Source organism: Acinonyx jubatus, chromosome B3 (assembly GCF_027475565.1).
Source record: "Acinonyx jubatus isolate Ajub_Pintada_27869175 chromosome B3, VMU_Ajub_asm_v1.0, whole genome shotgun sequence".
Classification (NCBI taxonomy): Eukaryota; Metazoa; Chordata; class Mammalia; order Carnivora; family Felidae; genus Acinonyx; species Acinonyx jubatus.
In genome coordinates this window covers 108,004,335-108,020,000 of record NC_069386.1, presented here as the reverse complement: position 1 = coordinate 108,020,000, position 15,666 = coordinate 108,004,335, and the positions used below count along the sequence as shown (strand labels likewise).

At 41.3% G+C, this 15,666-nt stretch overlaps 1 protein-coding gene and 1 pseudogene across 11 annotated transcripts in view; one reads left to right on the top strand and one right to left on the bottom strand.

Moving 5' to 3' along the window:
- The window catches only part of SYNE2 (spectrin repeat containing nuclear envelope protein 2), a 343,315-nt gene that overhangs the window by 317,245 nt on the left and 10,404 nt on the right, over positions 1 to 15,666 (bottom strand). The window contains exon 1 of one of the 11 annotated variants that reach the window (XM_053224534.1): positions 12,689 to 13,954. The exons of the other annotated variants lie outside the window; for them this stretch is intronic. The gene's annotated coding sequence lies outside the window, so the exon portion shown is untranslated. Of the gene's footprint in view, positions 1 to 12,688; positions 13,955 to 15,666 lie in introns of those variants that run through there. 11 annotated transcript variants of the gene reach the window in all.
- LOC113601704 (uncharacterized) lies at positions 13,157 to 13,378 on the top strand (annotated as a pseudogene).

Below are 15,666 nucleotides of genomic sequence, written 5' to 3'. Positions count from 1 at the left end.
AAGTAGACTTAAAAAAAAAAAAAAAAAAAAAGGAGCTTGCAGCAGAAGTTGAAAGGACAGAAATCCAGAGAGAACAGGTATCAGCAAATCATTATCTTGATTCCTGTGTGGCCCCAAATATAAGAGGTGTTAACCAACCTTCCCCCCCACCTCCCCACCTCGGGAGGTAAGGACGTGCACCGCAGGCCTGTTACTGGGGCGCAGGCCTGTTACTGGGGCCGCTGGCCTCACTGGGTGGTGTGGAGGGTATCAGGTGCAGACCAATGAGATCCAGACACACCAGCCCCACAGGGCAGAGTCACACTCAAGTTCCCACATGTGCCCCTTCATTTTCAGCCACCCACTCACCACCCAGAGAAGACCATGTATGCCAAATCAGATGGCCCAGACTGTAAACTGCAAAAAAAAACAAAAACAAAAAAAAACCCATGCCGTGAGACACTCAGTCATAAAATGACATGAGAAACAGGGGTGGGGGAAAGGCAGGGGAGGGTCAGGAGGGGGTAGACACAGAGCATAAGAAAACAAAGGAATAAACACACAGGAAAACGTGGATACATTCATTATGAAAAATAAAACGGCCTCTATGATCCCAAACACCGTTGGTAAATATCCAGCTGTACGTACTGGCTTTTTGACCATCCCGTGATCAGCCCAGAAAATCAGAGCTGTGATAGAATGAGGGTAGATCTTCCAAAGAGTTCTGTAGTTCTATTTCAATTACAATATTCAAATATGAAAATTACAACGGTTCTTCTTCTTTCTACTCCCATGGTTTCCTTAGTCTCTATTAAGGCAAAATGTGAATGCAGTCTACCAAACCCACAGCTTCTCGGCAAGATTGGAAACTCTCAGAAACCTCCTGCTTATGCAAATCCTTCCCTCCAAAATCCTCCTGCTAAACTTTTGACCTATTGTGTCTAACCTATCCAATTTTTGGCCGTGAGTGGTAATAAACTTAAAAAGTGAGGTTTCAATCAGGAATCATAGTTCCTATTGTGACTGAAGTTTAAGTTATAGACTTCCCAGTTTTTTTTTTCTTTTTCAAGTGGCCAGGGCCTGCTATTTTTACATATGAACACAGTGATGTGCCTCTTTTCTCTCCCTGAGGGCTTCCCATCATCTATTTATAGGACTGGAAGTTTTCCAAGCCCAGACATAATTCACTGTGCCATTTTCGGTGACTGGCAATTTTGGTTTTGTTTTTCTCTTATCCCAAGGGAAAATCAATTGCCCAGCAAATTCATGTATCCCGCACCCTTTCACCCTTAGAGATCAGCAATCAGAACTGATTTTGGTGTCAAAGCGATGGATTTCTGGCTCTGAGCTGATGTTTATCCTCGATAACAGGTTTGTTGGACAAGTAACGGACGGGCCATCCGGAGGCAGCGGTTCGACCCTGTTTATGATAAAGCTTCCACTCACTCACTGGGAGGCCCTGAACTGTATTATCTCGCTCTCTCTGACCATAAAAAACAACTACCAAAGCAGCCGACAGAAACGTATTTTGTTGGTGTTTGAAAATAAGAAGTAATTCAAATATAATGGTATCCACGACTGCAATTACATTAGCTTTAAGCAACCGACCGGATCCATAGCCACCAAATGCATACCTGTCCCCTCATAAAACACAGCCCCAGCACACACTGGAATTAGGAACCAACAAAAGAACACGTTGTAGGGGAACTGCCATTGAGGTCCATTTCCCTGAAGCCCCATAATCAGTACACAAGCAAGGGCGGCCAGATCCTCTTGAGAACCAACAGCACAAGGACTTGGGGAAATCTCTTATCCAGGTTCCCAGCAGGGTCCTCAGGACTCTAAGAGGATCCTGGCATCGAGGCTGTGGGAAGAACCCCAGAGATTTGAATGAAATCAGGCCTTGCTCTACTCTAAGTCCTTAGGGGCTCAGGATCTACCCAAAAGGTACCCACACTTGGAGAACTGGGAAAGTCCAGACCCCTGTGTGAACCCTTATCAAATCTTACTGGAGAAAAGGAAGAAAGGACACTCAAAAAATGAGATGTCTTTTTTTTTTTTTTTTTAAGTAGGCTTCATGTCCAGTGTGGAGCCCAATGCAGCGCTTGAACTCACAACCCTGAGATCAAGACTTGAGCTGAGATCAACAGTCGAAAACTTGGGGCGCGTGGGCAGCTCAGTCAGTTAAACGTCTGACTTTGGCTCAGGTTATGATCTCGCTGTTTGTGAGAGTTTGAGCCCCACGTGGGGCTCTGTGCTGACAGCTCAGAACCTGGAGCCTGCCTTGGATTCTGTGTGTGTCTCCCTCTCTCTCTGCCCCTCCCTCACTCTCTCTCTCTCTCTCTCAAAAATAAATAAACATTAAAAAAAAAAAAGTCAAACACTTAACCAACTAAGCCACCCAGGTGTCCCCCCCCCCCAAAATGAGGTATTTTAGATTTCTAAGGCCAACCTGTAGCAAATTCTTGGGATCAGCTTAAGAAAAATACAGGACCCTCAGGTCCATCATAGTCTAAACCAGAATCATCAGGATGATCCTGGTCCACAGACCTCCCTGCGTCACAGCAAAATCAAACAGAGAGATCTTCTAAGATACACCCCTTGCAACAGGCACTTTGGCCAGAAGTCCTCTTCCGTCCCGAGGCTTCTGGTGCAGTCTGGGAGCTGTGGAACCCTGGAGAGGCTATCAGCCATCTCTTCCACCTCAGCAGCCAAGCATCACCTTGGCGACACGCTGTTAGCTCCTCAAACACACCTGCTTAAAGATTCATGCCAAAAAAACCAGAAAAAACTATTTACTGTAAATGTTAATATTTTGAAAGTTTTGTTTGCTAGTGTTTAAAATGTGAGGTTTCGGGGCACCTGGGTGGCTCAGTCGGCCGAGCGTCCAACTTCGGCTCAGGTCATGATCTCACGGTCTGTGAGTTCGAGCCCTGCGTCGGGCTCTGTGCCGACAACTCAGAGCCTGGAGCCTGTTTCGGATTCTGTGTCTCCTTCTCTCTCTGACCCTCCCCCGTTCACGCTCTGTCTCTGTCTCAAAAAAATAAATAAACATTAAAAAAATTTTTTTTTTTTAATGCGAGGCTTCCCCCGCCCCCTCCCACCATGTTCTGGCTGCAATTGCTGAGTATTTCTTAACTCACTCAATTTTTTTTTCTATTCCGTTAGTCTAAATCAATCAAAGTACTTTCACTTCACCAATCCCTTTGTGCAACGTCCCATAAAGGTCTGTGATTCCACAAAAGCGGGCAACAGCTTGAGTGCACTGGTCCAGTAACATCAGTGTACCTCCTCCGTTTCAAGCTCAACTTCCCATTAGAAAAAGGAAGTGATAGGGTTGGAAGACAGCCCTAAAATGCTGTCATTGTTATTGTGCACCTTTAAATAGACCTTTGTATCTGTAAGGGGTTTTGGTTCTGCTCACAAAGATCTTGTAGGAAGGTCTGTGCCATTAGGCCCATCTTTGATTTTTATCTACATCGCACGCGACGTTGTTACTACAAACTGGGACTAATAAAGTGAAAATTAGCCCCCAAAAGGAAATCATAATTCTTTCAAAATCAAAGCCTTGAAAAGGTTCTTTCTATTCCTGTGTTCATGAAGATAAAAATTAACCCAGATGACACCGTCCGGAGAACTCTGCCTGTCGGCCAGTTTTAACACCATGACCTTTGTACTAACAATGTTTCTTTAAACACTGTTCTCCTTTGACATTTTTTTTATCTTCTATTTCATTACATCAATTTTATATGACAAGACCTGCAAGGAAGAGGAAATTTTCAGAACAACTATGGTAATTAAGCAATATTTTGCTTAATTTTGACCAAGCAAATAGAGAAAGCTGAAACTAGAACACAGCTTGTTTTCAAAATGTTCATATATCGCTAATTCTTTCAGCAAGATTTTTGTTTTCACTTTGGGATTACCCGCTTCAAGTCCATGGTTTTTGTTTCTTAAAAAAGCAGTTACGGAAAATGGGCTGAAAATATTTTCTGCCTCTAAAAATAGACATCTTTGTTTTGAACAACATTCTGAACTTCAAAGTTCCGGCTATTCCCAAAACAGAAGAGACAGTTAATCAGCAATTTTTAAGAGAAGAGAGCTCAGGCAGGTTACAGAAATTCTTCCAGGAACCCCCTGGCCGCCTGTCCTCTGTCCACAACATCCAGCAAATTACAGTACTTTGTTAGCTCGAAACAACAAAAGAGACGTACAGCAGGGAGGGTGGGAGTGAGGCGGTGCAGAGGTGGAGGGCGGAGCTTATGGGGGATCTGTTCTACTAATAAGGCGGGGGAGCTACGTGATGCTCCAGGAAAAGGCAACCTCTATTACTAAGTACTTTTACATGTTTATGTCCTTTTGTGCAACAAAAAGTAGGTTAAAAAAAAAACTGAAATGAACAAAATGTTAGATGCTCCGAAGGATGGCAGGTGATGTGTAAGTAAAAAGAAATAAGGAAGGGAGGAAACCAAGTAAGCCAGGAAAGCAGAATGAACAGGAAGATTATACTTCCCAAGCCAACGAAAGGTTTAACTGTCCTAATCCAAGTGCTTAAGATCCTTGAAAACAATAACCTTCCAGAGAGCAGATAGAAGTAGTCGACAAAAGAACAGAGGGCCGAGCATGTCAAGTCGGCACCATTCACTGGGGGACAAAAGAGAGAGAGAGAACCAAAATCATGAACAACCCAGATAGTTTAAATAGATAACGTTCTAGAAAGAAATTCCTAAACTGTGGCCTCAATCCCCCCAATTCACTTTATAGTTTCCTTTATATTCTGTGGCCCCTCTGTGGTTCACTAAGTGAACTAAGTGGTGCCATCCATTATCCTGCTTTATTTAGTAAAGGAAAAAATAAGAATTTTATCCTTTCTCATGAAGGCTTTCCTCCCACATTTTAGAGTATAATGAGGTTCACCTGCATGACCATGTAAATGTGGGGAAATAAAATCAATCGTCATAATCAAGGATGTTAAGACTGTGCCAAATCCATTTCACATAAAGGAATATGTTCATTATCTACAAACACAGGCATATTAACACTCAGACAATTCCATGGGTGTACTTGACATCAATCTGATAAGGGGATATTGAAAAACCCTTTTCAAATGTGAATAGCTGTATATGGGTCCAATAATATTGGAAAGGCAAAGCTATGCTAGGTTTTATGTAGCTTAAGGAGAGATGTTAATGTTATTTGTTTATTAAATAATAGTTTCCAAAAAAATACAAAAATATTATACTCACAAAACAATAAGGAAAAGACAAACAACCTAACAGGAAAATAAGCAAAGGATAGGAACGGTGAGTCCTGAAAAAGGATTTTAAAAAACTAAATATCCAAAAATAAGTGAATGGATAAGTAAACCGTGACATATTCATGCAACAGAATATTAAACAATGGAAATGAATAAGTCAGAATTACACATATCAATATGGACATAGCCCACAAATGTAAAGTTGAGGGGGAAAAAAGCAACTTGCGGGAGAATGCATACAGAATGGTGCCACCTATGTGCGATCTCAAAAAAATATTGCTTAGGAGGGACGCCTGGCTGGTTCCATGGGTAGAGCATGTGACTTTTGATCAGGGTCCTGAGTTCAAGCGCCACATTGGGTGAGCTTCCATTCAAAAAACAAAAATGCTTAGGAGCCCATGATATTTAGCCAGTACACTTTGGCAGGGCTGATCTGTGGTTTATGGCCAGCATCCAACACGAGTGGCAATGTCCACACACTATCGGTTGTGAAATACTTTGAAAATCACCCTTAACATTCGTAGGCAGCAAAATTGTAATGAAATGAATCCCAAACTCACCTCTGAGGAGGAAGGGGTCACAACCAGGTTAGCAATATTTTGTCTCTCTCCTAAGTAAGATGCTAAAGCACGTAAATACTTACTGTCAGATGATTGATAACACTTCATAGGTCTTAAATAATATATAACAATGTAAATATACATACGCCTGCATAGGACAGCAAGAGCTTGGAGCCAGACATCTGGAGACAGCAGTTTTATTCCTGTTCTATCAATTACCTGTGGGACCGTGCTGTCCCTGAATCTTGGCTCCCCTTCAGTGAAATAAGAGGACTGGGTAGCATTCAGCTCTAAAATGCTAAACTGAATTCAACACGATGGCTGTGGATGTCTCTGCACTCTAACAAAACAGCCCACACTACTGCCTCTGTGCAAGTGGTATAAATTATGAGACAAGACTTAACTCCTTATGGATGGCACATACACATTTTAAAGTTACCGCAGGAATGATTTTTTTTTTTAACATTTATTTATTTTTGAAAGACAGAGAGAGGCAGAGCACGAGCAGGGGAGGGGGGGGGGAGAGAGAGAGAGAGAGAGAGAGAGAGAGAGAGAGAGAGAGACAGACAGAATCCGAAGGAGGTTCCAGGCTCTGAGCTGTTTGTTAGCACAGAGCCCGACTCGGGGCCGAACTCACGAACCGCAAGACCATGATCTAAGCCGGTCGGACACTCAACCAACTGAGCCACCCAGGCGCCCCACTGCAGGAATGATTCTTAATCCCATCACCCTCTGTCCTTTGCTGTCGTTCGTGACGATCGTAGACCCCTAAGAGCTGGCTGGCTAGGTCTAGGAGGGGAAAGCAAGGATTATCAGTAAAGATCGATCCAGAATAAAACATACTTTGTATCTGGTTGTGCTTATAGGTTATTTTACATGATCATGATACTCCTAAGGTGGGGAAAACTGAGACCCTTAGCGTTAATGATTTATTCAAGGATATACAACTGTCAGGGATAAACCCAGGATTAGAATTCATAATTGGTATCTTAGAAATGATATTGTTTTCACTCAATTTTTGATCTCTCCTATGACAGACCATTATATCATATACCACCAAGACTCATCGTAGAGGAAAGGGTTCCCCTGTAGTTCCTACAGTCCAACTATATTCAATAATTTACCAAGACTTGCACAGTGACAAAGCAAATAATGAGCAAATCCTTATATCACTTGGTAAAACATTGTAGATTTTTTTACATTTTTTTTAATGTTTATTTATTTTTGAAAGAAAGAGAGAGTGGGAGCAGGGGAGGGGCAGAGAGCAAGAGGGAGACACAGAATCCAAAGCAGGCTCCAGGCTCTGAGCTGTCAGCACAGAGCCTGACACGGGGCTCAAACCCACGAACTGTGAGATCATGACCTGAGCCAAAGTCAGACGCTTAACCCACTGAGCCACTCAGGCGCCCCAAACATTGTAGATTTCAATAAGTAGATCACAGATTCTAGTATATAAAATTTTAAGAAAGCACTATGACTTTTAAAAAATGACATTTCTTCTAACCATTTTAGATTATGATTTTCATACTAGAATTTTGAGGAAATTGTCCTAGGAGAATTTTTAACAAATTCAAACCGCCCCCAAAATAGAGCTCCTTTATCTTCTTTTTGAGTTCGTGTTTCTCCTTAACTCTTCACTTCCAAAGAGCCCTTCATTACTGGGCAATTGTGCTGATGAACAGGGAGTTCTAACTAAATACTTGACACCCAATCTTACCCAACCAATAAGTCTTAGCATTCTGACTGGCTAGTGGTAAAGTAGCCATGGGAAAAACAAAAACAAAAAACAACACACACACACACACACACACACACACACACACACACACACACACCCCACACAGCTGAAAATTAACAGCTGTGTGATTTAGAAGTTGTTTTTTCTAGGGTGCCAGCCAGCAGTGCAACTCTTTAGCAGGTATTCATTTGCTAAAAAGTTGCTGAAGCAAGCAACCAAGGAAACAGAGGGTGTCTCTGAAAAACAGATTTGGTTTCTGAAATAGCAGAACTTCAAACTGTGAGAGCTTCCCTCCTCCAAGCTTCCCTTGTGACTTGCTAGAGAGCTTGCAAACTAGTGTCCTTTTCATTTCTAAACATTTCAGAAGTTTCTCACCTGAAGAGAAACAACCAGATTTGAGTTTTCCCTAAAGATACATATTTGCCAATTTTGTGGACACAATTTTCCAATCTGATCTGAGGTCACATCATTTCAAGGAAAGAACAGAATGAACTTCTGTGTATACTAAATTATCTTTGTTGTTACTTATAACATGTGCGATGACGCTATTAGAAATTTGTCCAGCTTTAAAAAACAAAACAAAGCAAAATGAAACTTGGGGCACCAAGGTGGCTCAGTCGGTTAAGCATTAAACTTGATCTCAGCTCTGGTCTTGATCTCAGAGTCTTGAGTTCAAGCCCTGCTTTGGGCTCCACACTGGTCATGGAGCCTACTTAAACAAACAAACAAACAAACAAACACCCTAATTCTAGTTCTGAGATCACTTTTTCTTTTTCTTTTTTTAAGATTTTATTTTTAAGTAATCTCTACACCCTATGTGGAGCCTGAATTTACAACCCCAAGATCAAGAGTCACATGCTCTACTCACTGAGCCAGCCAGGTGCCCCTGAGATCACATTTTCTTTAGTATATCTTTTAATTCATTAAAATATTTAGAAATTATGTATTTCTCTGTGAAAATAAATTTGCTAAAACATAAATAATCCTTCTGACCCTTTACCTCCATAACTCGGATTATTAAAATTACAAAATTTTCTTTTCATGGGATTTCAGGTTACATTTTGAGATTTCTAAGAAATATTTTTTTGTTCTCTCCAAGCCTTCTCCATGGAAATATCCCTGACCTGTTCCTCTAAAACACACAGAACATAAAACACCCTCAAAAAGAAACACCATCTAAGTCGTTTCCTCCTCATCCGTGAACAATTAGAACACTCCCCCAAAAATGTTTCTTATCTTTCTAATGATATTTTCTTGGGTGTACCAGAACTGGAAATACCAACAGATCTTGAGAAGACCACTAAGGCAATACAAAGTCTCTGTGTAATCCTTCGGTGGAAGCTTCTCCAATTTCCTTAGTTGGGAAGCTGACCACCTAAGAGAGGCACTGAGATTTCTACCTGTTTGAAAAGATATCTCAATCTCACTATTTGCCCATTCCTGCTGACAATTTTCAGTGCTATAAAAGTGAAATAGCAGTGGGGTCCCTGGGTGGCTCAGTCATTTGAGGGTCTGACTCTTGATTTCGTTTCAGGTCACGATCTCACAGTTCATGAGTTCGAGCCCCGTGTCAGGCTCTGGGCTGTTAGCACAGAGATGGAATATTCTCTCTCTCTCTCTCTCTCTCTCTCTCTCTCTCTCTCTCTCCCCCTCCTACTCTGCCTCCCTCTCTCTGACTCTCCCCCCACTGGTGCTCAATGTCTCTCTCAAAATAAATAAATAAACTTAAAAGGGGAAAAAAAAAAAAAAAAAAAAACCATGAGCAGAGCCTTCCCCTTTGTTATAGCTTGAAAGTAAGACCAGGTGAATTCTTACACAGGCGGCCAAAATTGTAGATTCTCTTTTTGGTACTAACGGTAAAACAGTAATAATAGTTAATATTTATTTAGTACTTAATTTATGGCAGATACATGTACCATCTCTTTAATCCTCACAAGTCCATAAGACAAACACGATCTACCCCACTTAGGAAAACAGAGAAGGAAAGTAACTTGCTCAAGATCATCAGCAAGCCACTGGCCAGGCTTGCTGCAGGATCCAAACTCAGTGTCCTTAAAAGAAACTTCCTAACGGGCAAGATATAGCTAACGTACTCACTTATCCCATGATTCTGTTAGAGAAATTTGCCAGAGCGCATCTATCTGAGAATTCAACAGAGGAAGTAATTAACAGATCAATCCAGTGACAGAACTAAAATGGACCTTTGCTGGTTTCAATTCTCAGCTCTTCCTGCCCTTTCTCCTCTTTAAAATAAATAAATAAATAAGACGAAGCATGTTTTTTTGCCCACTGTTGCAGCTAACTGGCAAACTTGTGTAATAAATTAACTAACAGAACTGGTTTAGCAACAAATGAGATCAAGGTCTCTAAATTCCAATCATAGGTACATCACTGATTTGAAAGAGGATCCACTAGCATTTAACTTAAGTTAAATTTCATGACAAAAGGCTTTCAGAACACAGTATAAAGAACTCCTAGTTATGAAATCTCAGTAATAAACCCTGATACCAAATATTGAAGTGACAAAGGAAAAGCACAAACTCTAGCGACTCTGCTTAATCACTGCCAGGGTTCCGAGTGTTCAGAAAGACTCAAATGGTATAAACATAAGATTGTCCACAGTGGTGATCTCTAGGGACAGGGACTGCAGGAATGGAAAGTGAAAATAGCATGAGGAAGAGCTTTTGCTTTTTAATATTTGTGTTGTTGGATTTTTGTTAAGAACACAGACACACACACACACAAAATATGTAAAGAAATGCACAAAGTCTTACCAGACTTCATGTTTAATCTGCATCCACGAGCCTGACATTGAGAGAACACATTTCATCACCTGACACAGGGGATAACATTAAGACTATCATTCTCTCTGCTCCTCTCTAACCCAACTAAAGCAAGACTCGTTTTATAAAGTGTTCATTCACCCTTTCCTACCCAAATGTTTCCATTTCATCAGAAGCAAGAGGGAAAAAAATCTTGAAGGACTTCAACCTTCAAGCAGCTCTAAAAGGAAATGAGTATCAGACCTTGCGAGAGAAGATTGGGAGTGGAACTCCCCCGACATTCTTCAAGTAACAAAGGGAAATCTCCCAGTGAGAGGGTTATTCTCTCCTATTCTCTCCGCAAGGTAGAGACTATGTAATGGGAGGCTGAATGTGGAAATGATGAACAGTGCCACAGAGAGAGCAGTCTTCAGTGCTCACACACCTCATTCTTTCCAGCCCTGGTTTGCCTCTTGCTCCAAAAAGCCTGACGAGGAAGATAAAAGTGAGAAGTGCTTTGCAATGCAAGTGAATGTTCAAATAACATCAGACTTCTTCTGAACTATTTCTTCATCAATGAAAATACTATTTGCCTCCCATAATGATTTCTGGAGATGCTTAGCATAAAATCTGAGACATAGTGCACAACGCTAGCTTCTTTCTTGAAGAATTAAATTCCTAACTGCCAGCTAGGTGGGGCACACTACCCCACCCTACCACCAAGACCAGCCATTGTCTCCCACCTGATCCTCCTGTGTTTTCTCTCTCTCAACTAATGGCACCAACATTCTCTGCAGCACCTTGTTTATTTGTTTGTTTGTTTAAGAAATGAATTGTCTTTATTTTTTTTTAATGTTTTTATTTTTGAGAGAGAGACAGAGTGTGAGTGGGGGAGGGACAGAGAGAGAGAGGGAGACACTGAATCCCAAGCAGGCTCCAGGCTCCCAGCTGTCAGCATGGAGCCCGATGCGGGCCTCGAACTCGTGAACCGTGAGATCATGACGTGAGCTGAAGTCAGATGCTGAACTGACTGAGCCACCCAGGCACCCCAGGCACCTAATTCAGAACTCTCTCTCTTCCACCTCCTTTCAATACCTTCTGACTCTGTCCTCCGAATTTCTTCATCACTCAACTGGATTTCTCAAAATACCTTGTAATTGGACTCCCTGCCTCTCCAATACGTCTTTCAGAACATTATCCTGAAACAGAGTTCACACCAAGCTTGGTTCCCTACTGACAAGAATATAGTCTATTTATGTGTTCAAACGTCCCCAAGATCTAACGAGGAAGCATCTATCGAGACCTCTCCCCCCGCATCTTGCCGTGAGCCCTGTGCTTTATTTTATGCTCTTCTTCAGCCTCCAATCTACTCTCCTCCATTCTCCACCCACAAAAGCCCTACTCTACATTCTAGACCTGGCTATCCACCCAAATCTAATGTCAATGTTCTACAAGACTAGTGCTAACTTCCCCCAAAGTAGGCATTGATTACCACTGACTTAATGCACCTACAGCCCTTGGCCTGCCCTTCTTTCATTCTGGATCATACTAGAGTAATTCATTGACAAGGCCATCTCCCCCAGCTCCTAAAGGACAGGGGCCATATCTGCTCACTTCTGATTGCCCCCTAAACACCTGACACTCAGACCCTGTTCACTGCACCCTTGAACTGAATGTAACTAGCATTTATTACAGTGTGTTCTGTAGTATTCAGCAACAGTGTACTATCCATTATGTGTATTACCTCAGTAACATTCACAACACTCCTTTAAGGTAAGGGGTATTTTGGCCTCCATTTTACAGACGAGGAAACTCTACTCAGAGAGGTTATATAATTTCTCCAAAGTGATACGGCTAGTGTATGGCAAAGCCAGGATCTGAACCAAAGTCAGTCTGACCTCAGAAGCCACGCTCTTAACCATTACATTATACCACAGCCATTTCCAAAAATCCCTCGTTCTTTTAGTACTTATACACGTGGGACTATTCCCCAAGACTAGGACTCCAGTAAATTATATTTTATCCTATCAGCACATAGAGGCCATTTTGGCTCTGCTCTCGTCCGGGGTCATAAACAAGCATATTGACAGTCTCCCAGATTCACTTTTCTCTTTTCCTACCCCCACCCCCAAACCCCTGAAAAGCAAATCAGAAAAAAATAATAATAATTTGGAAGACAGGGACAGGCAGACTATCAAATCTTCCCTTCTTCACGGAACATACAACATTAAGTCAGTTTATAAGGTTTAACAGGCATGTATAACCTAAAGAATATGTTGGATCATTCCAAAACCTACTTGTCCTGCTCAAACCTGAAATCAGCAGCAGTAACTAAGAAAACACATAGCCAACTGGGAGACAACATGATGACTCATGAAAGGGGCAAGCTTACTTTCCAAGTCTCAGAAAGCATCACCAACAGTCTTGTAACCAAATCATCAACCTGTGGTTATAAACATTCTGGAGTTTCTTTTCATCTGGCCTAGAAGGAATCATAACCAGTTCTGGACTAAACACTACCTATAAAATTAATTATTACACAACTAAGTTAAAGCTTCCCATCATGAAAGAAAGTACAAAGACTACAAAGGTGACAGACTTTCTTTTAAACAAAAGTCTATTAACAAAGGAAAAATTCTTACTCAGTGTCATGAGATGATTAGAAAGGATATTCAAGAGAACACTTGTGACCCATTTTTCCTGTCAACATACAAGTGTAAATAATAAAACACACCTTTAACAGTTTTAAAACCAGAATTTACAGTAGGCATTCCTTTATTTTTTATTCTTTCTGAATCACTAGTTCAAAATTTTGAACTAAAAGCTGTAGCATGCATTATTCTAGCAAACGATCTCATCAATCACTTCTCGGCCTTTTGGCTAAGATCAAGTGTAGCAAAAGATCCCATCGTATGTTGGCTGTAACCTACCATAGTACTAACAGCTTCCATGCATTTAAGTTGTAGGGGGATTTTTCCTTTGTTATTTGTCTTGGGGGCATGGGAAGCAGTCTATTTATTTTGTTTCTTTTGCTTCAATTTATACTTAAGATAAAAATTACTTCTGAGTAATTAAATCTTTTTTATTTTTTTAATTTCCTTTTATTTTGATTTATCTTGAGAAAGAGAGAGACAGTGAGCAGGGGAGGGGGCAGAAAGAGAGAGGGGGGGAGAGTGATTCTCAAGCAGGTTCTGCACTGTGAGCGCAGAGCCCGATGAAAGGGCTGCAACTCACAAACCCTGAGATCACGACCTGAGCCAAAGTTGGATACTTAACTGACCGAGCCGCCCAGACGCCCCTAACGAAATTGTTTTTTAAACAAAACTTAGCCACTTTCTACGGTATGACCCATTAATTGCTGTATCACACAGAAGTAGCCAAACCTGAAGATCTCAGCTGTAATACAATCATCTTTTCCTCAAGGTACCCCAACTTGTACCGCAAAGCCAGAGCAGGAGGAAACAGGTGGTCTGTCTGCATGGATTAACTCTGCACACACACCTCCCCCGACCCCAAACATGAAGTGTCCTGCAGCCTGAGCTCTAACGAAATTGAGCTCTAGTGTCAATGAAAAGACTGTGCGTGGCACATGGACTAAGGTGAGTGGATTTTTGTTAAGATGTATTGTTCATCCGTAAATGTTAAATACCTTTTCCTTTCTTTTCTTAAGAAATTTTTAATTTTTTTTTTTTTTTGAGAGAGAGAGAGAGAGAGAGAAAGAGAGAGAGAGAGAGAGCGAGCACGGGGAGGAGGGACAAAGAGAGAAGGGGACAGAGAATCCAAAACGGGCTCCAGGCTCCGAGCTGTCAGCACAGAGCCCTACGAGGGGCTCTAACTGGTGAACCGCGAGATCATGACCCGAGCCGAAGTCAGACCTTAACCAGACTGAGCCACGCAGACGACCCAATACCTTTTCAAAAAAAGCAACAGAATTGCTAAAATGAATAGTGAGAATTTTTAATTTAAATACACTAAAAATCTGCCTAGAGATCTACAAACTTTCTTCTGATACCTCCCTCCCCCAAAACATGCCTTTCAAATTAAAGGTTCCCCTTCAAGCAAAATATTTCAATTTTGGCAGTATGTGGGTTTGTATTCTTTCTTACTCTTCTGGAATATTATCTATAAGTATCATGTATATGTTGCTATCATGATAATGAAGGTTTATAAAATATTCAGATAGAATGTACTCACTAATGGGGTGCCTGGGTGGCTCAGTCAGTTAAGCGTCGACTCTTGAATTCGGCTCAGTTCATGATCCCAGAGTCGTGAGGTCGAGCCCAGTGTCAGGCTCTGAGCTGAGAGTGGAGCCTGTTCAAGACTGACTCTCTCTCTCTCTCTCTCTCTCTCTCTCAAATTAAAAAAAAAAAAAAAAAAAGAATGTATTCACTGATATAGCCAGTATATTTATTTTTAGTAAATTTTGATAGGAATCTATGTACACGTCTCCACACAACTGTTCTGTTTTACCTTTTGTGTAAGTGAACTCCAGATAAACTGGATCTATAATTTAATGTGTAACCATGAAATGCCTATTTGTGATTCAGTTTCATATTTCTCTCTAGCATCTTAACAGCTCAAATAATTTAAAATCTAATTACTTACGGATGAAATAATATATGTGGAATTTACTTCAAAATAATCCAGCATGGGGGGGGGGTAGGTGAAGGTACATACAGGTAGGACCACATTGGCAGGATTTAATAATTACTGATATTGAGTACTATTGACACAGGAGTTCATTTCACTATGATCTCTGCTTTTGAATATACGTGAAAATTTTCGTAATAACGTTTTTTTAAAATCCAGTTAACGGGGCACCTGGGTGGTTCAGTCAGTATAGCACCCGACTCTTGATTTCCACTCAGGTCACAATCTCACAGTTTGTGGGTTCGAGCTCCATGCTGACAGCACAGAGCCTGCTTGGGATTGTCCCTCTGACCCTCCCCCCCACGTGCTCTCAGTCTCTCTCTTTCTCAAAATAAATAAATAAACATTTTAAAACTAAATAAATAAAAATAAAATCCAATTTACTACTGCTCCAGTGTCAGACATAACTTCACAATTGAGTTTCTGTTTTACCCACATAGCAATTAATGTTTTACATGACACCTCATCAGTGCCAACACTCCTTTTATTTTTTTTTTCAACGTTTATTTATTTTTGAGAAACATAGCATGACGCGGGGCTCGAATTCACGAACCGTGAGGTCATGACCTGAGCTGAAGTCAGACACTTAACTGACTGAGCCACCCGGGCGCCCCTACCCAACGCTGTGAGGCGTTGGGGCTCCTGGGTGGCTCAGCTGAGTGTCTGACTCTTGGTTTCTGTTCGGGTCATGATCTTGCAGTTTTGTGGGTTTGAACCCCG